This window comes from Ceratotherium simum, chromosome 5 (assembly GCF_057802395.1).
Source record: "Ceratotherium simum simum isolate JZ-2026a chromosome 5, ASM5780239v1, whole genome shotgun sequence".
In the NCBI taxonomy this organism is placed as follows: domain Eukaryota; kingdom Metazoa; phylum Chordata; class Mammalia; order Perissodactyla; family Rhinocerotidae; genus Ceratotherium; species Ceratotherium simum.
The window spans coordinates 93,612,556-93,633,502 of NC_141904.1; the positions used below are offsets into that span (position 1 = coordinate 93,612,556).

Here is a 20,947-nt window from a genome sequence, read left to right on the forward strand (position 1 = left end):
GGATTTTGATGAATAGTCACACAATAAATGTTCTGGTTTTAAAAAATAAAGAAAAAAGAAAATATATAACCTAGAAGAAATGGATAAACTCCTAGAAAGACACAGACTACCAACACTGACTCAAGAAGAAATAGACAATCTGAGCAGACCAATAATAAGTGAAGATATTGAATTAGTAATTTTAAAAACTACCCACAATGAAAAGCCCATGGCTTCAGTGGTGAATTCTACCAAACATTAAAGAATTAATACCAATTTTTCACGAACTTTTCTCAAAAATAGAAGAGGAAGGAACACTTCCCAATTCATTTTATGAGGCCAGTATTACCCTGATACCAAAACCAAAGACATCACAAAAGAAGAAAACTATAGACCAACAGCTTTGTATGAATACACATGCAAATGTTCTCAACAACAAATTAGCAAACCAAATCCAGCAACATATAGAAAGAATTATACACCATGATCAAGTGGCCTTTTTCCCAAGAATATGAGGTTGGCTTAACATCCAAAAATCAATTAATGTAATACAGTATAATAATAGAATAAAAATGAAAGTGAAATTAACATTTTCCCATGTAAACAAAAACTGAGAGAATCTGTCACTAGCAGACCTGCACTACAAGAAATGCTAAAGGGAATCTTTCAGGCTAAAATGAAATGATACCAGACAGTAACTCAATTCCAAAGGAAAAAATAAAGAGCGCAAATAAAGGTACTACATCAGTAAATATAAAAAACAACATAAATATACTTTTTGTTTGTAGCTCTTTTTTTTCTTCTATGTGATTTAAGCCATAATTATATCTATTATGTGGATAAAAGTGCAAAGGCCTGATGTTCCTGTTTATTTTGGTTTGTGCTGTCCAGTATGAATGTCATTGAAGGACAAAGAGGCACCAGCACTTGGGGAAGTCATTTCATTCCTGTGCCCTATTTCCTGACTTGTAGCATCTCTGACTGGCTGGGCCACAGACCCATAGTTGTGTGCAATGGGCCCAGGAGGGCCAGCCACTGGCTGCTGGCTCAATGCTGACCTGAGTGGCATTCCTGCCACAGATCTGCTGTGCACCGTGATGCCATGCATACCTACCCAAGATCTCAAGCATGATGGCTAATCTGTCTTCTTCATGGCTGGTTTCACTTTCTCCAGTGGCTTTTGTTTTTTTTGTTTTTTTTTTGCTGAGGAAGATTTGCACTGAGCTAACATCTGTGCCAGTCTTCCTTTATTTTGTATGTTGGTCGCTGCCTCAGCATGGCTGATAAGTGGTGTCATGTGCCCAGGATCCAAACCTGTGAACCCAGGCCACCAAAGTGGAGCAGACCAAACTTAACCACTACACCATGGGGCCAGCCCCTCCAGTGGCTATCTTTTGAGAACTACAGAACTTCGGACACCTAAAAACTCATCCAAACCTCGGCACTAAAAGACAACCAATCTCTAGAATGACTTCTAGCAGCATGAGGCCATGTCCTTAGGATGACCCCAGCCCCCCATTAAAATGCCTGCCTGAGAAAGCTCAAACACTGCCAGCAGAACTCACTATTCTCACCAACACCTGACTTCCTTTTCTTAGAGCATTTACTAAAAAGGGCTTGTAATTATGACTCTTTCCTCTGTCCCTTTGAGATGTATCTACTACAACTCAGGAGTGTCAGGATTATAGGGCCACCGGGCTGGCCCTATAATCACCTTTACAGTGACCTACACTTTGTAATTTTCCACTGGAGCCCCACTCTCTCTCCTTCCCTACCCTCTTCCTTTAAAACTCCCAGTCACCTCAGTGCAAATAGGAACAGAGCTCAGCTCTTCCCTTGCTGTCAGCAGTTACTGAGTAAAATCTGCTTCCACCACTCCAGCTGGTGCTTCAAACCTTGGCATATGCAAATATTTTTAAAACAAGGTAGATTTGCCTGTGGGAAGGAGAGAGAGAGCAGGACTGGGAGGAAGCAAGCAGAAGACATCAGGGGGCTAGGAACGTTGTTTTTCCTGATGAGTGGTGGTTACACAGGTGAGTTCACCTTGTGCTAATTCATTAAACTGCTCACGATTTAGGCACTTTTCTCAATGTGCTTTGTTTCAGTATGAAAACAAAACAAAAGAGTAATACTCAGTAGAGAAGCTGACATAAAACAATACATACTATATTACATATTTATATAAATTCAGACATACCCAGAGAAACTATATTGTATTGTCCATAGGTGTACACTTTAGTGGTGTTATTTTGAAGCAATGCTTCTCAAATTTGAGCACATCAGAATCATCTGGAAAGCTTGTTAAAACCACAGACGGCTGGGCCCCCTTCCAGAGTTTCCAATTAAGTAGAATTGGGCTGGGGCCTGGAAATTTTCGTTTCTAACAAGTTCCCAGTTAATGCTGGTATGGTTCATCCTGGGACCACACTTTGAGACCCACTGTTACAAAGAATGGCAAGGAAGTATTTACCATAAATGTCAGGATAATGGTTATCTCTGGCAGGTGGAAGGGGCTTGTGAACAGTAAAGGCGCACAAGGGGGAGCTGCTGGGATGCTGGTGACATTCTCTTTCCTCACTTAGGTAGTGATTACATAGATATCCACATCAAAATAATTTATTAAATTGAACATTTGTTTTATGCACTTTTTATATATATTATGATTCACAATAAAAAAAAAGGTTAAAACAATTTTAAAAACAAAAGAAAAAGAGTCTGCATCCCTAATGGCACACTATGTCCCATAGCCCTCCTTGGACTACTTATTCCATGAGATAGATTAATTCTTGTCTGTTTAAGCCACTAGAGAAGGGTATTGTGTTATTTGCAGCCAAACACAATCATAATTATATGTGATAATCTTGGAGCTCATTCCATAATAGCACTGCTTTATTCTTTTTAAGGGCTGTATAGATGTGTCATATTTTTAAAACCAAACCAGTCCCCCATTGATGAACAATTAGGTTGCTTCCATACTTTTCTATTCAAACAATGCTGGATTGTATTGTTGGGAGAGAGGGAGAATCTCCCTCTGCCCTTTTCCTTAAGGTTCTTATGGCTGGCCAAATAATTAACAAGACAGGTTAGCAGGAGAAAATAATACCAAGTTTAATAACATGTATACATGGGAGAAAGCAGGGACACGGCGTTTCTCAACACAATAACAGAAATTCTCGTCTTAAATACCATGTTCAGCCAATGACAAAGGAGGATGTTGGGGGTGGAGGGAGTCAGTTACAGGAGTTACCACTAAAGCACAGTAAACAAGAGTAAGGTTATTATGCAGATTTAAGGCCTCACCTTCCACATTGATAAGTCTCTAGAAATGAGGCCATCTCCCCTTTTCCCAATACAGAGAGGGCGATACCTTTACAAATGGAGATTTCCCTTATAAATGTAAATGTTTGCCTGGCAACTCCTCGCAGGGCCATCCAGAGAATGTGGCCAGAGAGACATAAGATGGGCTTGTTGGTGCCTTTTCTATTGTAACATCTATTTTACATTATATTACAGCCATCAGATAGAAGATCTGTTCCAGGAAGGAGTTACTATGTCAAATTCTTTAGACAGGTAGTGGGGGAGGTCAAATGTGCCTCAGAGAAAACAATCAAGGTAAAGAGATATATTTCAGGGTGGCCAAATCTTGATCTCCCACAGTATCTTGTACATAGACACATAGACATATTGTACATATGTCTGAGCACATGGGGGAGCCCACCTGTAAGATAATTTCCTAGGCCTTGAAGTGCTTGATCAAAAGATTTGTACAAGGGATTATTCTAAGTTAACAGACATTATACAAATGTACACTCCCACCAATAGGTATCACAGTGCCTGTTTTCCCCAGCCTTGCCAACACAGTTTCCCATCAAAAGGCACACCAAGTGATGGCGGAGGACACCAGAACTCTCTCTCTTCCTAAAAACCTGGCTAGGGGGCCCTATTACCCTGGTTTTATAGGTAAGTAAACAGATTGCCAAGGATAAGGGACCTACTTTTCTCAACTTCAGCCTCCATTTCTGGATTGGATTAATATCTTCTAAGAATAGATATGGTAACTGCTCCATGTGTCATAGCGATTATTATTATTACTATCATTCCCACTTCCCATTCTGCAAGCTAGAAGCCATTTCTTCACTTCTGGTGCAGACAGGACAAAAATTGTCCTCTCTAATCCATTCCCTCTGGTACTCCCTGAGGCCAGTCCTTCTTCTCTTCCTCCCACCCTCTTCTCTTCCCTCCCCTGAGCCTCTCTTCAGAAGCCCCATTGCTCGTCACAACAAGGCTGCAAGAAGTATGACGATTGGTTCCTGTTTCTTTACCACCTTATTAGCACATACCCCGACAGGGTCCTGTTCCCAGAGAGAATGTGTAGTGGTTAAGATCAGAGACACCCACCCCAAACTGCCTGGGCATTGCTACTGGCTATCCTGTAACCTTGGACAAATTACTTCTGCTTTCCTCACCGTCCTCATTTGTAAAATGGGAATGCTGATACTCCCTACTTCACAGAGTCGTAGGTTGAGTACAGATAATATGTGCCTGGCACGTGGTTGTTGTTGTTATATTACTGTTATCAGTGGAGAAGAAACTAATACTAAGAACCTGGCACTGTAATCTGAAAAGTCACTTAATCCTCGCAACAGTCCCCCAGGATAGATTGTTATTCCATTTTAGAGCAACGGGCGAGAGAGACCGCTAATCCCATCTCTGCCAGGGTTTAGCAGAGCGACCAAGAGTGCGAGTCTGTTTTCTCCCCTGTAAACAGTAACAATAACGCGTGCCTCGCCCTGTCCTGCGGAGTACTAACAGACCACGCAGAAGCCCTTAAACAAACTTGCTTTCCTTCCCCAGTTTCCCATCCACACGCCCCGCCACACCCCTATCGCTCAAGCGCAAGTTCATATTCCAGCCCAGGCTCCCCCAGTCGTCACAGCCGGGCCGCGTGACGTCACGGCCCCGCCCGAGCAGACCCGGAAGCAGAATCCCCTACAGGTCCGAGCTGGCGTCACTGCTCGGCCCCGCTGCCAGAGGGCGCGAGAGTCGCCGATGTTGGCTAGCACCTCCCTTGTTTCGTCGCAGGCCGGTCCCGGAAATGGAAGCGTTTGCCGTACAAGATGGCTGCTTCCTTTGTGGTGGTATGGAACGCTGAGAGGCTGTCCTGGTTCTGGGAGGCGCGGTGATCTGAGCGCAGTGATTGCTGCGCAGCCTTCTCGTACAAGTTAGCTGCCGAGGAGTTTCCAGGTGTCTTTCTTGAGGCGGTAGGTGGCCACAGGTACAAGATGGCGGCCCCCACTGCGGGCTCGCGGCGGGCGGGGAATGGGGGTGGCGTGCGCGGTTGCGCAAGCGGGGCGGCCCTCCAGCAGGGTGCGGCTGAGCTCGCGCCCGGCTTTTGTGTGCCGGGAGGGTGACGCCGCCGGGCCGCGCTGTGGAGTGCTGAGACCCGGGTCGGGGATTTTGCTCCCAGCAATTGAGAGAGGTGGGCAGAACCGAGATTCCTGGAAGCCGCAAACTGACTCCTGTAGACAAAGACTCGTTTTTTGCTATTTTAAGCCGTGAAACCAGAGTATAACCAGGTGAAATAAATTGGAGTAGATCCTTTCAGAGAACTAACCTGCCATCGCTAGAAAGAGCAAAGCGGCACTTTATATACTAATATATATTTTTTTTGCTGAGGAAGATCAGCCCTGGGCTAACATCGACACCCATCTTCCTCCACTTTATATGGGACTCCGCCACAGCATGGCCTTACAAGAAGTGCGTGGGTGCCTGCCCGATGCGAACCCGCCAACCCTGGCCCAGCAGCAGAGCGCATGCACTTAACCGTTTGCGCCACCAGGCCGGCCCCACAAAGTTCTTTTATAAGATTATAGTAAAGAGAGAATAACACGTTTAAAAAAAAGCGAGCTTTTTCAGCTGGAACCATGACATTTAATGAAGATTCTTGAGATTGAATTTGTAAGGATAAAATTTTGAAGGTCGGTACTGTAGTACTTGCTGCAAAGGATACAGATCCATGTGACAACCTGAGCCCTCTTGAAAGCTAGATATAGGTTTGGTTTTGTTTGTTGAGGGGAGGAAGGGAGATGGGGGGTTTGGCTGGCACACAGAATGCGCTCAAGACCTCCCTGTTGAATGAATGCCTAAATGCCTGTCCACTGCCAACACACGTGTTCTCAGCAGCTTAGTCTTGCTCGTATAGCTTCTGATATTTCTAGGGTTAGTATAGTGGAAAACAATAGCAGCATTGAATTAGAGTTTAAACCGAGTGTGTTTTTTGGCCTTAAAATCATCCAGAAATGTGTTTCCAATGCTTAAAAAATAAAGTAGCAGCCGTTTCAGAATTGGCATTGATCTTGGGAATCGCATATTTGAATGTGAAGGAAATGCCAGTCCTCCATGACCGTACTGAGCCTTTGCTAGTGTGCCAGACACTGGACTAGTGGGCACTCTTAACATGTACCACTCTGGGTTATTGGGTGTATTAAATATGGTAATATATGGAGCTGGCCTGGTGGCATAGCAGTTAAGTGCGCGAGCTCCACTGTGGCGGCCAGTGGTTCGCCAGTTTGGATCCTGGGCGCGCACAGACCACCACTCGGCAAGCCATGCTGTGGCAGCGTCCCATATAAAAAAGTGGAGGAAGATGGGCACAGATGTTAGCCCAGGGCCAGTCTTCCTCAGCAAAAAAAAGGAGGATTGGCAGATGTTAGTTAGCTCAGGGCTGATCTTCCTCACACACACACACACACACACAAATAGTAGTATAACTGGAGTTTAGCCAAGTTCCTGACCTGTACTAAATGCTCAATAAATATTAGCAATTACTATTTTGGGGCAACTGTGAGTTTCTCGATTCAGTACATTTTTGCCTCTGAGACCTTATGGAGACTTTAAAAATATGGTAGCTACTGTAGAGAACTTACTATCTTTTTTTAATCATCTTAGGGGCCACATGGTATAATGGAAAGAATTTAGGTCCTTATTGTGTTTCTTTGAGTAAGTTACTTAACCTTTAGGGACTTTAGTCTCCTCATGTGTAAGCCGAGAATCACAAAACCTCTGTTGGAGGCTCACTGTGAAGATGATGATTAGAAGTAATGTATGTAAAGCACTCAGTAAGTGTTCTCTAGTTCTGTAATATTTCGACCTCAGAGTTAAGGAACTAATACTGCACTCAGAGGCAGGAGAACTTCTCTGGTCAGGGGCAGGAGTAGGCGGCCACAGGGTGACAGTTAACACAGGAAGCCTACAAGCAGAAATTGGAGGGATGACAGGTCCACTGGCTTCAGGGCCTTAGGCTTCCTCTCTCCATTGGGAAAATGGTGAGGCCTCCACACCAGGCAGATATGGTCTGCAGGCCCTTTGCAGAGGTGCCCCCTTGCCAACAGTGACCTGCACTGTTTCAGCTCACAGTCACCTCTTTGGAGCATCTTAACACTGTCTCTCAGAGGCATCAGCCACTGTTTGTGAGGCTCATTCCTCATACTTTAGTATTTAATATGAAGTACCTACTGCATATGTTTAAATTTTTTTTTAATTTTAAATTGTGGCAAAATATAAATAACATAAAATTTACCATCTTAATATTTTTTAAGTGCACAGTTCAGTGGCATTAAGTACATTCATATTGTTTTCTCCAGAAGTCTTTTCATCATACAAAAAGATGAAACTCTACCCATTAGCAATAACTGTCTGAAACTCTGTACCCATTAAATAATACCTCTCCATTCTGCCTTCCCAGCAGCCCCTGGGAACCACCATTCTACTTTCTGTCTCTGAATTTGACTACTCTAGGGACCTCATGTAAGTGGAGTCATATAGTATTTGTCTTTTTATGACTGGCTTATTTTACTTAGCATAATGTCAAGACCTAGCAGACTCAGGAAAATCTTTTCCCTCTCCCTTAACTGCCTAAAAGAGTTTAAATAGGGGGCCTGGCTGAGGAGGAGAGCAATTACCAGAGATTTCTTTTTATCTGTAAGACTTACCTGCGTGGCAGGGCAAACATCTGCTCTTCTTGTCTTCTGGTGCATTGCCTTTCTCCCTTTTGAAGATTTTATTTTTTCCCCCCAAAGCCCCAGTGGATAGTTGTGTGTCGTAGCTGCACATCCTTCTAGTTGCTGTATGTGGGACTCGGCCTCAGGATGAATGGAGAAGTGGTGCCTCGATGCGCACCCGGGATCCGAACCCGGGCCACCAGCATCGCAGCGCGCGCACTTAACCACCAAGCCACAGGGCCGGCCCGCCTTTCTCCCTTTTGAAGGCTCAGGCCCTTATTCCATTCCTTAGGTCAGGATAGCATATAAGCCTCAATTGCCTGACAGCCTTTGGGTCTCATGTTTTTATGGGGCTCCCATACATATGAAATTAAATTTGTTTTTCTCCTGTTAATCTGTCTTATATCAATTTAATTATTAGATCAGCCAAAGACCCTAGAAGGGTAGAAGGAATTTTTTCTGCCTCGACACCACATTTTGCTTATCAATTCATCTGTTTTTTTTTTTTTTTTTTTGTGAGGAGATCAGCACTGTGCTAACATCTGCCAATCCTCTTTTTTTGCTGAGGAAGACTGGCCCTGGGCTAACATCCGTGCCCATCTTCCTCCACTTTATTTATTTATTTTTTCCCCCTAAAGCCCCAGTGGATAGTTGTACGTCATGGTTGCACATCCTGCTAGTTGCTGTATGTGGGATGCCACCTCAGCATGGCTTGAGAAGCGGTGCGTCGGTGCGCGTCCGGGATCCGAACCTGGGCCGCCAGCAGCGGAGCGCACGCACTTAACTGCTAAGTCACGGGGCCAGCCCCTTCCTCCACTTCCTCCACTTCATATGGGACGCCGCCACAGCATGGCTTGCCAAGCAGTGTGTCGGTGTGCGCCCGGGATCCGAACCGGTGAACCCTGGGCCGCTGCAGCAGAGTGCAAGCACTTAACGCTTGTGCCACCAGGCCAGCCCCTCAATTCAAGTGTTGATGACACTTGAGTTGCTTCCATCTTGTGACTATTGTGAATAATGCTGCTATGAACATGGGGTGCATACATATTTTAATATGAAGAAATATCCAATAGGATTATAGAGAGTAGAGTATATTTTATATATTTACATTTGATAAAGTAATTCTGAGTCATAAAAAATATGATATTATGAGGGTATTTACCAGGTCATTAGAAGATTTAAAAAATATAATTAGTCATTGTGCATCATGGGCCATGACGTGGCCCAGTAATGGGACACAGGTTTAAAGTTCTCTGATAATCGTGGTCTTCCTTTCTGCTGTGTCAGTGAGTTTGGGAAATTTCCTGGATAATCTTATTTAGAGATGGCATCGAAAACCTAAGGAATAGATTCACGAAAATAGGGATCAAAGACCTTTAACAAAGGATTGTAAGGTGAAATATTGGAAACACCTAAGGCCTAATTTATTCATGTGTGAAATGTGGATAATAGGATTTATCTCAGGAGGTGGTTGTGGGGGTAGCAGAAGTCACAGTGAGTAAAGGGCTCACCTAGCCAGCAATGAATGTTGGCCATGATGATAATGATGTCTGTGGACATGGAAAAATGTTCATAATATGCAACTAATTTTAAAAAGGAATGCAGTAAATCTCCGTGAAGGGTATATGGGGATTCTTTGTACTGTTCTTGCAACTTTTCTGTAAGTTTAAATTTATATCAAAATAACTTTGTGGTTTTTTTCTTTTTCTTTTTTTTTTTTGCTGAGGAAGATTAGCCCTGAGCTAACAGCTGTTGCCAGTCCTCCTCTTTTTGGTGAGGAAGATTGGCCCTGGGCTAACATCTGTGCCCATCTTCCTCTACTTGATTATATGTAGGACGCCTGCAACAGCATGGCTTGATAAGTGGTGCGCAGGTCCATGCCTGGGATCCGAACCTACGCACCCTGGGCCAGTGAAGCAGAGCATGTGAACTTAACCACTACGCCACTGGGCTGGCCCCCAAAATAAGTTTTAAAAAAAACATCAGGGCCGGCCCCGTGGCTTAGTGGTTAAGTGTGCACGCTCCGCTACTGGCGGCCGGGTTCGGACCCGGGGCGCGCACTGACGCACCGCTTCTCCGGCCATGCTGAAGCCGCGTCCCACATACAGCAACTAGAAGGATGTGCAGCCATGACACACAACTATCTACTGGGGCTTTAGGGGAAAAAAAAAGGAGGATTGGCAATAGATGTTAGCTCAGAGCCAGTCTTCCTCAGCAAAAAAGAGGGATTAGCACGGATGTTAGCTCAGGGCTGATCTTCCTCACACACACACACAAAAGATAAATAAATAAAACATCAAAATAGCATGTAAAATAGAATACAACTCTGAGGAAAAGTTTATGTACGCAAAAAAGACATGATATTTTTATATCAAAAATGTTAATCATGGTTATCTCTGGGTGGTAGAATTCCCCTCCCTTGACATTTTCTTAAATTTACCAAATTTTTGTTGGTGTTTTGAGCATGTCTCAGTTTGGTAATTATGGAGGAAAAAACACTAATAATTAAAAGAAATAAAAATCTTGAGTCTAATAATTATCCAATAATTGAGTCTAATAATTATCTAATAAAAATATCTGAGGCCTTTCATGAAATCAAGTACTATCCAAGTGGCCCCTGGATTCCATGAAAGGGCATGGCATCAGAGCAAGGATGGGTACAACAGTGGTGAGGGATTGTGGTCTCAATGTTGGCTGAATCCTTTTTATAAGGTTGACAACATCACACTTCAGAACCAAATTAGATGCTTAGAATATTAGCAGCTCAAGGTTTGAAAGATCTTTAACAGTTATCGAATCCAACTTCCCAAAGCTCTCATCTTCCTGACCACTTGAGTGTCCAGTCTCTGCTTATATTGCTCAAAGAGCAGGATGCTCCCTGACTCACAGAGGGCCCGTTGTATTTTTGGAGAGCTCTGACTATGGAAAGATCTTTCCTCATTGAAGTCCAAATCTGATCCCTTGCTCTGTTCCTTAGAGATATACTGAATATATCTGTGCCCAATCCAAGAGAGGCATGAGGGACTTTAAAAGTGTTCACCCTGAGCTCTTCTGACCTATTCTTTTCTAGCCCAGACCTTTTTTCCAAGCTCCAGGTTCATACATCCTACTCTCTCCTGGTTCTCTACATTTGGCTTGTCCCACAGGGACCTCAGACTCAGCATTTCCAAAGCATGACTGTTCTCTACTCTTTCCTTACCCAGAACCTGAGAATAGTGCGCATTGTTATTTGTCACTGGTACAAGTGACCAAAAAATTAGGGCTTGTTACCAGGGGGAAGGGGATTGGGGGGTGGGCACAAGGGGTGAAGGGATGCATTTATGTGGTGACTGACAAATGATGTACAACTAAAAGTTCACAATGTTATAAACTATTATGACATCAATAAAAAAATAAAAAAATTAGGGCTTTATTTTTCTCTTTTGTAAAAGAAGTTTAGATTTATGCTAGTGTGGCTGCCCCATGGTGCCATCAGGAACCCAGAGTCCTTCTATCTTTTGATAGAAAGCCCAACCCATAGTGCTTTAGCCAAACATAGATTTCATTTTTCCCATGGATGGAGAAGGTTTGAGAAGTACAGTCAATCCATGAAGCCGTCAGGGGCTGAAGCTACTTTTGTACTTTTGTTCAGTCATCCTTACCCTGTGGCTTTCATCCTCATGCTTGTCACCGTGGGATCACAAAATCACTATGCCGCCCCCTCTATCACATCCATGTTTCAAGCAGGATGAAGGGGAAGGCAAAATGGCAAAACATACTTGCCAGCTCAGTCAGCCTTTCTTTTTATGAGCCATTCAGGAAGCCCCACTCAGCAACTTCCACTTCCCACCTCATTGCCTAGAACCCTGTTGCCTGGCCACCTCTAGCTGCAAGGAATGCTGAGAAATGTAGGTCTTTAGCTGGGTACATTGTTGCCCTGAATAAATCCGGGTTATATTATAAGAACAAAGAGGAGAGTAGATATGTGAGCAGTACTGTCTGTCACAATAAAGCTTCGTTAAGCAACGTTAACCATGTTTCCCAACTGCAGGATTTCTCAGAGCCTTTAAAATTTCAGGGAGAGACACTGCTTTGTATTCACACAACCCTTTTTACAATGGTCATATCCCAGGAATAGTGTTTCATAGTACATGTTTAAGGAAACACAGACCGAGCCACAGTCTCTCTTTAATTCTTTTTTTTTTTGTGAGGAAGATCAGCCCTGAGCTAACATCCATGCCAATCCTCCTCTTTTTGCTGAGGAAGACTGGCCCTGAGCTAACGTCCGTGCCCATCTTCCTCCACTTCATGTGGGACACCTCCACAGCATGGCCTGACAAGTGGTGGGTCAGTTTGCGCCCGGGATCCGAACCCGGGCCGCCAGCAGCAGAGCGCACGCACATAATCGCTATGCCACGGGGCCGGCCCCTCTCTTTAATTCTTTCAAAGAAAAATTTTATCTGAATTCAGAGTGGATTTCTTAATGTATTTATGTTACTATTATGTAATAAGAATGACATCTTTAATGAGTTTCATGATAATTGCATCCCTGTTCTTTCAATTTCTCAATCTAGAAAGCTTCTGGTCATTTTCTGCATTTCTTTCTCTTTCATGGTACTTGGGTCTTCCTTGGACTCTTGGAACAGAATCCTCACCCTTAACGTTTTGAAGTATTTCCTTCTAGTCTTTTTCCATGCATTTTTTATAAATAGTTGAGATTATATAAATATATGCAGCAGCAAGGACAGTGTTTTTTCCCTCCCATTCCCTGGTCTAGCACCAGGAATACACAGATGAGTACAAGAGGGAGGTCTTTGGTCACTGTTGTAGGCTCTGTCAGTTGATATTCCTCACTATCCCTAATACACTCCTTTCTCCTGACTGAGGCACACTGGTTAGAAAGCTCAGAGTTAAGAAATAGATATAGCTGCTATGACAGAGATGCAAAATAATAGTGGCTTTTTAAACATGAAAGTGTATCTCCACATAAAAGTCCAATCTTGACGGCTCCAGAGACCGAAGCAAGATGGCAAAGTCAAGTGGTGGTTATGGTCCTGGAGGTGGCAAGAAGATGACAAGGACCAGAAAAAGAAATATGAAACTCCTGTCAACTAGAGTGGGGAAAAAGAAGAAGGAAACACAGGGACCAGATGCTGCCAGCAAACTGCCACTGGTGACCCCTCACACTCAGTGCCAGTTAAAATTATTGAAGTTAAAGAGAATTAAAGACTGTTTTCTCATGGAGGAAGAATTCATTAGAAATCAGGAACAGGGCCGGCCCTGTGGCTTAGCGGTTAAGTGTGCGCGTTCCGCTACTGGCGGCCCGGGTTCGGATCCCAGGTGCACACCAATGCACCACTTCTCTGGCCATGCTGAGGCCATGTCCCACATACAGCAACTAGAAGGATGTGCAACTATGACATACAACTATCTACTGGGGCTTTGGGGGGGAAAAAAAAGGAGGAGGATTGGCAATAGATGTTAGCTCAGAGCTGGTCTTCCTCAGCAAAAAAAAAAAAAAAAGGATTAGCATGGATGTTAGCTCAGGGCTGATCTTCCTCACAAAAAGAAAAAAAAGAAAAGAAATCAGGAACAAATGAAGCCTTTAGAAGAAAAGCAAGAGGAGGAAAGATGAAAGGTGGATAATCTGAGGGGGAGCCCAATGTTGGTAGGAGCCTTAGGAGAGATAGTTGATGACAAGCATGCTGTCCTGTCTACATCTGTGGGCTCAGGATGTTACCTCAGCATTCTTTCATTTGTAGACAAGGATCTGCTGGAACCACCCTGCTTGGTCCTGCTCAACTGTAAGGTGCATGCCGTGACAGAGGTGCTGATGGATGACACAGATCCCCTGGTCACAGTGATGAGGGTGGAAAAGTCCCCTCAGGAGACCTATGCTGATGTTGGGTGTTGGGCAACCAAATCCAGGAAATTAGGGAATCTGTAGAGCTTCCCTTCACTCATCCTAAATATTATGAAGAGAGGGGTATAAAGCCCCCTCAAGTGGTCATTCTGTGTGGTCCACTTGGCACAGGTAAAACCTTACTAGCCAAAGCAGTAGCAAACTAAACCTTAGCCACTTTCTTGAGAGTGGTTGGTTCTGAATTTATTCAGAAGTACCTGGGTGATAGGCCCAAACTCGTACAGGAATTGTTTCGAGTTGCTGAAGAACATGCACCATCCATTGTGTTTATTGATGCCATTGGGACAAAAATGTGTGACTCAGATTCTGGTGGTGAGAGAGAAATTCAGCAAACAGTGTTGGAACTGTTGAACCAGTTGGATGGATTTGATTCAAGGGGAGATGTGAAAGTTATCATGGCCACAAACCAAATAGAAAATTGGAATTCAGCACTTATCAGACCAGGCCACATTGACAGGGAGATTGAGTTCCCTCTGCCTGACCAAAGGACTAAGAAGCTCAATTCACACAAGCAGTATGATGCTAGCTGATGATGCAACCCTGGACGACTTGATCATGGCTAAAGAGGACCTCTCTGGCCTAGCTCCAGTGGCCTAGTAGTTAAGTTTGGCATGCTTCCCTTCAGCGGCCCCTGGTTTGGTTCCCAGACACAGACCTATACCACTTGTCTGTCACCGGCCATGCTGTGGCGGTGGCTCACATGCAAAAAGAGGAAGATTGGCAGTGGATGTTAGCTCAGGAAGGACCCCTCTGGTGCCAACATCCGGGCAGTCAGTACTGAAGCTGGTCTGATGGCCTTGAGAGAACTTAGAATGAAAGTAACAAATGAATACTTCAACAAATCTAAAAAATGTTTTTTATAAAAAACAAGAAGGCACCCCTGAGGGGTTCTATCTCTAGGGAACCACAGTGGCTTTCAAGGAAATGGTTGGGAGTGTCCGCACCCCTTGGGGGGTGAGGTTGGGGAAGTTGCCCAGAGGAATCCATGTTCCAGTTAATCTTTCTTAGCAAAACATCATGTGTATCTTTTTGAGCATAATGTGTAGGATGCCCATTGGGCTACCTTCATTTGTTGGTCACTTGCAGTGCTCTCTTTCCAATGAAGTGTGCTCTTTCTCAAAAAAAAAAAGTCCAAGCTTTCTCAACAGCTCTGTTTCAAGAAATCATCTGGCACCCAAGTTCCATCTGTCTTGTTGCTTTGTCATCTCTAAGGAGTTGCCATCATCTAAATAGTATAAAACTGATTGCCACCATGTCTAATTCTAGCCATTGGGAAGGGGGAGAGAGAAAAGTGGGTACATCCCTTATTTTTAAGGATATGGCCTGGAAGTTTCTCATCCATTGGCCACCACTTAAGGCTTTATTCTGAGCATCTGTGTATTCAGATAAAAATTTTAGAGTCCTGTTACAATAAGGGAGAGGTCAAGACCGTTGCCTTCCTAGAGTTTATATTCTTCTAGAGGGACACAAGGAACAAGCAATTAAATAATATTTCATGCAGTGATAAATGCTAATAAAAAAACAAAAGCAGAGTAAGGGGATAGAGGTAAAGACAGCACGTTAGATAAGGTAGGTATTCAGGAAAGACCTCATTGAGAGGGGGACATACAATTAGAGATCTGCAGGGAAGCATGCTCCTGGAAGAAGGAACAGCAAGTGTAAATGCCCTGAGATGGGAATGTGTTTGGCATGTTTGAGGAAGAGCACAGTGTGGCTAGTGTGCCTAGAATTGGGTGAAATCAGAGAAGTGTGTAAACCAGATCATGTAGAGCCCCGTAGGCTAGGATAAGGATAATGATTTTTAATTTGAATGAGATGAAAAACCACCTCAAATTTCTCAGCAGAAAGTGACATGATTGGATTTACATTTTTTAAAGATGACTGTAATTTGACAAGTTATAAAACCTACATACTGTGGATCAAAGACCTAAATGTAAGAGCTAAAAGTTTAAAACTCTTAGAAACAAAAGCTTCACAACATTGGATCTGGCAGTGATTTTGTGGATGTGACACCAAAGGTAACAAAAGAAAAAAATAGATAAATTGGACTTTATAAAAATTTAAAACTTTTGTGCATCAAAGGACACAATCAACAGAGTAAAAAGGCAATCCATAGAATGGGAGAAAGTATTTGCAAATCACATATCTGATAAGGGATTAATATCCGGACTATGTGTATAGAACTACTAAAACTCAGCAATAACAAAACAACCCAATTCAAAAATGGATAAGAGTTGCACAACATGAATGTACTCAATGCCACTGAATGGTGCACTTTGAAATGGTTAAAATGGTTAATTTTGTTGTGTATATTTTACCACAATTTAAAAAATAAGTTTAAAAAAGAATGGGCAAAAGGCTTGAGTAGACTTTACTCCAAAGAAGATATACAAATGGCCAATAAACTCATGAAAATATGCTCAGGGTCACTAATCATTAGGGAAATGCAAATCAAACCACAATAAGATAACACTTATACCCATTAGAATGGCTATTGTAAAAAATCCAGAAATTGGAACCCTTATGCATTGCTGGTGGGAATGGAAAATGGTGCAGCTGCTGTGGAAAATAGTATGGAGGTTCCTTAAAAAATTAAACATAGAATTTCCACTTCTGGGTGTATTCCCAAAAGTTAAAAGCAGGTACTCAAAAGGATATTTGTACACCCATGTTCATAACAGTATTATTCACAATAGCAAAAGTTAGAAACAATCCAAATTGTTACCAAGCCCTAAGGGACCAGTGACCCGCAAGTGGGTCATTTTGCCCGCGGCCGCTGGCACCGATGGAATGAGACTGGGATAGGAACAGCAGAGCAGAAAACTTATTCATTGATCAATGAATGGAGGAGGCAGAGCTTGTGCTTTAAAGCACCTTGTCCCCTAAGGGAAAGTGAGCAGGCTTCTTAGGGGATATGAAGGGGGAGGGGTCTCTGTCATCGCTCAGGGCAGGGGCATTTGGGGCACGCGCAGATCTTTCCTTCTTGCACATGGCACCTTTGGCACATGTTTCCTTTTGCACATAGCACCCCATCGCCATCTTGGACCTCTCTGGTTTGGACCAATTCTGTGGTTTGGCCACCTAGCAATGTTCTGCCTTGGTTCCTATAAGCAAGCACAACTTAAAAACAAAGCATTGGACACGGAAAATGTTTTGTGGTTTTTTTCTTTTTTTTTTTTTTGTTGAGGAAGATTGACCCTGAGCTAACATCTGTGCCCGTCCTTCCTCTATTTTGGATATGGGACACCACCACAGTATGGCTTGATGAGCGGTGCGTATGTCCGTGCCTGGGATTCGATCCTGCGAATCCCGGGCTGCCGAAGTGGAGTGCGCTACTCCACCTGGCCAGGCCCTGGAAAATGTTTTAGGGACTTCTCTGGGTGACAAATTGTCCATCAGTGGATGAAAGGATAAACAAAATGTAGTATATACATACAATAGAGTATTATTCATCCTTAAAAAGGAAGGAAATTCTGACACGTGCTACAACGTGGATGAAACTTGAGGGAATTATACTAAGGGAAATAAACCAAAAGGACAAAAGAACAAACATCGTTTGATTCCATTTATATGAGGTTGCTAGAATAGTTGAATTCTTAGAGACAGAAGTAGAACACTGGGTCCCAGGGGCTGGGGAAGTGGGGAAATGAGGAGTTAGTGTTTAATGGGGACAGAGTTTCTGTGTGGGATGATGAAAAAGTTCTGTGGTTGGATGGTTGCACAACAAGATGGATGTACTTAATGCCACCGAACTATACACATAAAATGGTTAAGACGGCAAATTTTATGTTATGTATTGTACCACAATAAAAAATTTAATGTAAAATTTTTAATGTACACACTCGAATTACCACATGCTCACTTAAAAAATTAGAAGACCTTTGATATACTGTTAAGTAAAAGAAGTTGAACACAAAGAAAATTAAAGGCAGCCCAAGAAAGGAAATGTAACTGTAGTATACTGCTTGATTGTATAGGTAATAATATTTATATAGTCCTAATCATATTAGCAATATTTTTGATTTTTCAGCTTTTAGAGTCCACCTACAGGCTCAGCAAAGAAGACAATTATCGTTACAGAACAAAACATAAGTATTATCAAGTTTGACAGTGTAAAATTAAAATCACAGATAACAGAAGTAGAGAGGTGGGAGAATGAGGTGAAGGAAAGAGTAGATGCCAGGATAGCCATATCTTACAAAACTGAAACTCAGATACTGTCTAGAGTTGATAGAACAAGAAATAAAACCATAAAACCTAAAGTTACAAGAAGGACTAAAAGTCGTGCTAAAATTTCTATTGGAAAGAGTGAGGGAGGGGAGGGTATAAGTGAATTAAATCTTCATACAGAGCAGGAAGTCAATATATCATTCGTGTATTCAGAAATAGCAGGATAAGCATATTATTTAGAGCTGTAGAGGTAACTACCAGAAAAATAAACAAACAGTTAAGAGAGTGACTGCTCTGAGGAGCAACCTTGGGGTCAGGAAGGATTGGGGCAGTTGGCTTTTATTAAAGCCCTTCAATACTATTTTTTTTTTAAGCATATACATGTATTTCTTTGATTAAAAAAAAACTTTAAAAACTTTTAAAAATCAAATTGTGGAGTAACGTGTAATCTATGACCCCATTTTTTTTATTGATGTTTTAATAGTTTTTAACAGTGTGAAATTTTGGGTTGTACATTTTTGTCCATCACCATATATATGTCTCCCTTCACCCCTTGTACCCATCCCCCACCACCATTGCCCCTGGTAACCACAATACAGTTTTCTCTGTCCATGTGTTGGTTTATATTCCACATATGAGTGAGATCATACAGTGTTTGTCTTTCTCTTTCTGGCTTATTTCACTTAACATAATACCCTCCAGGCCCATCCATGTTGTTGCAAATGGGACGATTTTGTCTTTTTTTGTGGCTGAGTAGTATTCCATTGTGTATATGTATACCACATCTTCTTGATCCAATCATCAGTTGAAGGACACTTAGGTTGCTTCCACTTCTTGGCTATAGTGAATAATGCTGCAATGAACATAGGGGTGCATAAGCCTCTTTGGATTGTTGATTTCAGGTTCGTTGGATAGATTCCCAGTAGTGGGGTAGCTGGATCATAGGTTATTTCTATTTTTAATTCTTTGAGGACTCTCCATACCGTTTTCCATAGAGGTTGCACCAGTTTGCATTCCCACCAGCTGTGTATGAGGGTTCCTGTTTCTCCACATCCTCTCCAACATTTGTTGTTTTTTGTCTTGGTGATTATAGCCATTCTAACGGGCGTGAGGTGATATCTTAGTGTTGTTTTGATTTGCATTTCCCTGATGATTAGTGATGTTGAACATCTTTTCATGTGCCTATTGGCCATCTGTATATCTTCTTTGGAGAAGTGTCTGTTCATTTCTGCCCCTTTTTTGATCGGGTTGTTTGTTTTCTTGTTGTTCAGTTGTGTGAGTTCTTTATATATTATGGAGATCAACCCCTTGTCAGATGTATGTTTTGAAAATATTCTCTCCCAGCTGGTGGGTTGTCTCCTCATCTTGATTCTGGTTTCATTTGTCTTGTAGAAGCTCTTTAATCTGATAAAGTCCCACTTGCTTATTTTTTCTTTAGTTTCCCTAGTCTGGGTAGGCATGTCATCTGAAAAGATTCCTTTATGACCAATGTCAAATAGTGTGTTGCCTATATTTTCTTCTATGAGTTTTATAGTTTCAGGTCTCACCTTCAGGTCTTTGATCCATTTTGAGTTAATTTTTGTGAATGGCAATAGCAGATGATCCACTTTCATTCTTTTGCATGTGGCTGTCCAGTTTTCCCAACACCATTTATTGAAGAGACTTTCCTTTCTCCATTGTATGTTCTTAGCTCCTTTGTTGAAAATTAGCTGTCCATATATGTGTGGTTTTATTTCTGGGCTTTTAATTCTGTTCCATTGATCTGTGTGTCTGTTTTTGTACCAGTACCATGCTGTTTTGATTACTATTGCTTTGTAGTATGTTTTGAAGTCAGGGATTGTGATGCCTCCAGCTTTGTTCTTTTTTCTTAGGGTTGCTTTAGCTGTTTGGAGTCTTTTGCTGACCCATATGAATTTTAGTATTCTTTTTTCTATTTCTGTGAAGAATGTCATTGGGATTCTGATTGGGATTGCATTGAATCTATAGATTGCTTTAGGTAATACAGACATTTTAACTATGTTTATTCTTCCAATCCACGTGCATGGGATGTCTTTCCATTTCTTTATGTCATCATCAATTTCTTTCAATAATGTATTGTAGTTTTCATTGTATAGGTCTTTCACCTCCTTGGTAAGGTTTATTCCTAGATATTTTATTCTTTTTGATGCAATTGTAAAAGGTATTATCTTTTTGAGCTCTCTCTCTGTTAGTTCATAATTAGCATACAGAAATGCAACTGATTTTTGTAGATTGATTTTGTACCCTGCGACTTTGCTGTAGCTGTTGATTATTTCTAATAGTTTTCCGATGGATTCTTTAGGGCTTTCTCTGTATAAAATCATGTCATCTGCAAATAGTGAGAGTTTCACTTCTTCGTTGGCTATTTGGATTCCTTTTATTTCTTTTTCTTGCCTAATTGCTCTGGCCAAAACCTCCAGTACTATGTTGAATAGGAGTGGTGAGAGTAGGCAGCCCTGCCTCATTCCTGTTCTCAGAGGCATGGCTTTATGACCCCATTTTTAAAAAGAGACCAAAACCCAATAAAGCGTACATCTGTGTATAGATGGTTATTTGAACATGGATAAAGATGTAGAAGATAGTGTTTATGTCTGGGAGGCAGCAGTAGAGGGTATGGGAGAGATTTTCACCTTTCCTTTACACTTTCTGTTGTTTGACTTGAGCAAGTATTATTTATGTAAATTTTTTTGTTTATCATTCCCTATCTTTCTAAACCACTTGAGAGTAAATTGGAAACATCTTTATGCTTAACCCCTAACTTCAGCGTTTATTTGCTAAAAACAAAGGCCTTCTGTTACAAAAGCAGAGTACAATTCTCAAAATCTGGAAATTTAACATTGATACAATACTGTTACTTTGGGCAGGCCCAGTGGTGCAAACG

General features: G+C 42.2%; 1 protein-coding gene and 1 pseudogene across 1 annotated transcript in view; both read left to right on the forward strand.

The window, feature by feature from the left end:
• Positions 1 to 5,146: 5,146 nt before the first annotated feature.
• RAB7A (RAB7A, member RAS oncogene family) overlaps positions 5,147 to 20,947 on the forward strand; it is a 111,134-nt gene continuing 95,333 nt past the window's right edge. The window contains exon 1 of the mRNA XM_087431651.1: positions 5,147 to 5,240. The gene's annotated coding sequence lies outside the window, so the exon portion shown is untranslated. The remainder of the gene's footprint in view (positions 5,241 to 20,947) is intronic.
• LOC101400314 (26S proteasome regulatory subunit 4-like) lies at positions 12,537 to 16,783 on the forward strand (annotated as a pseudogene).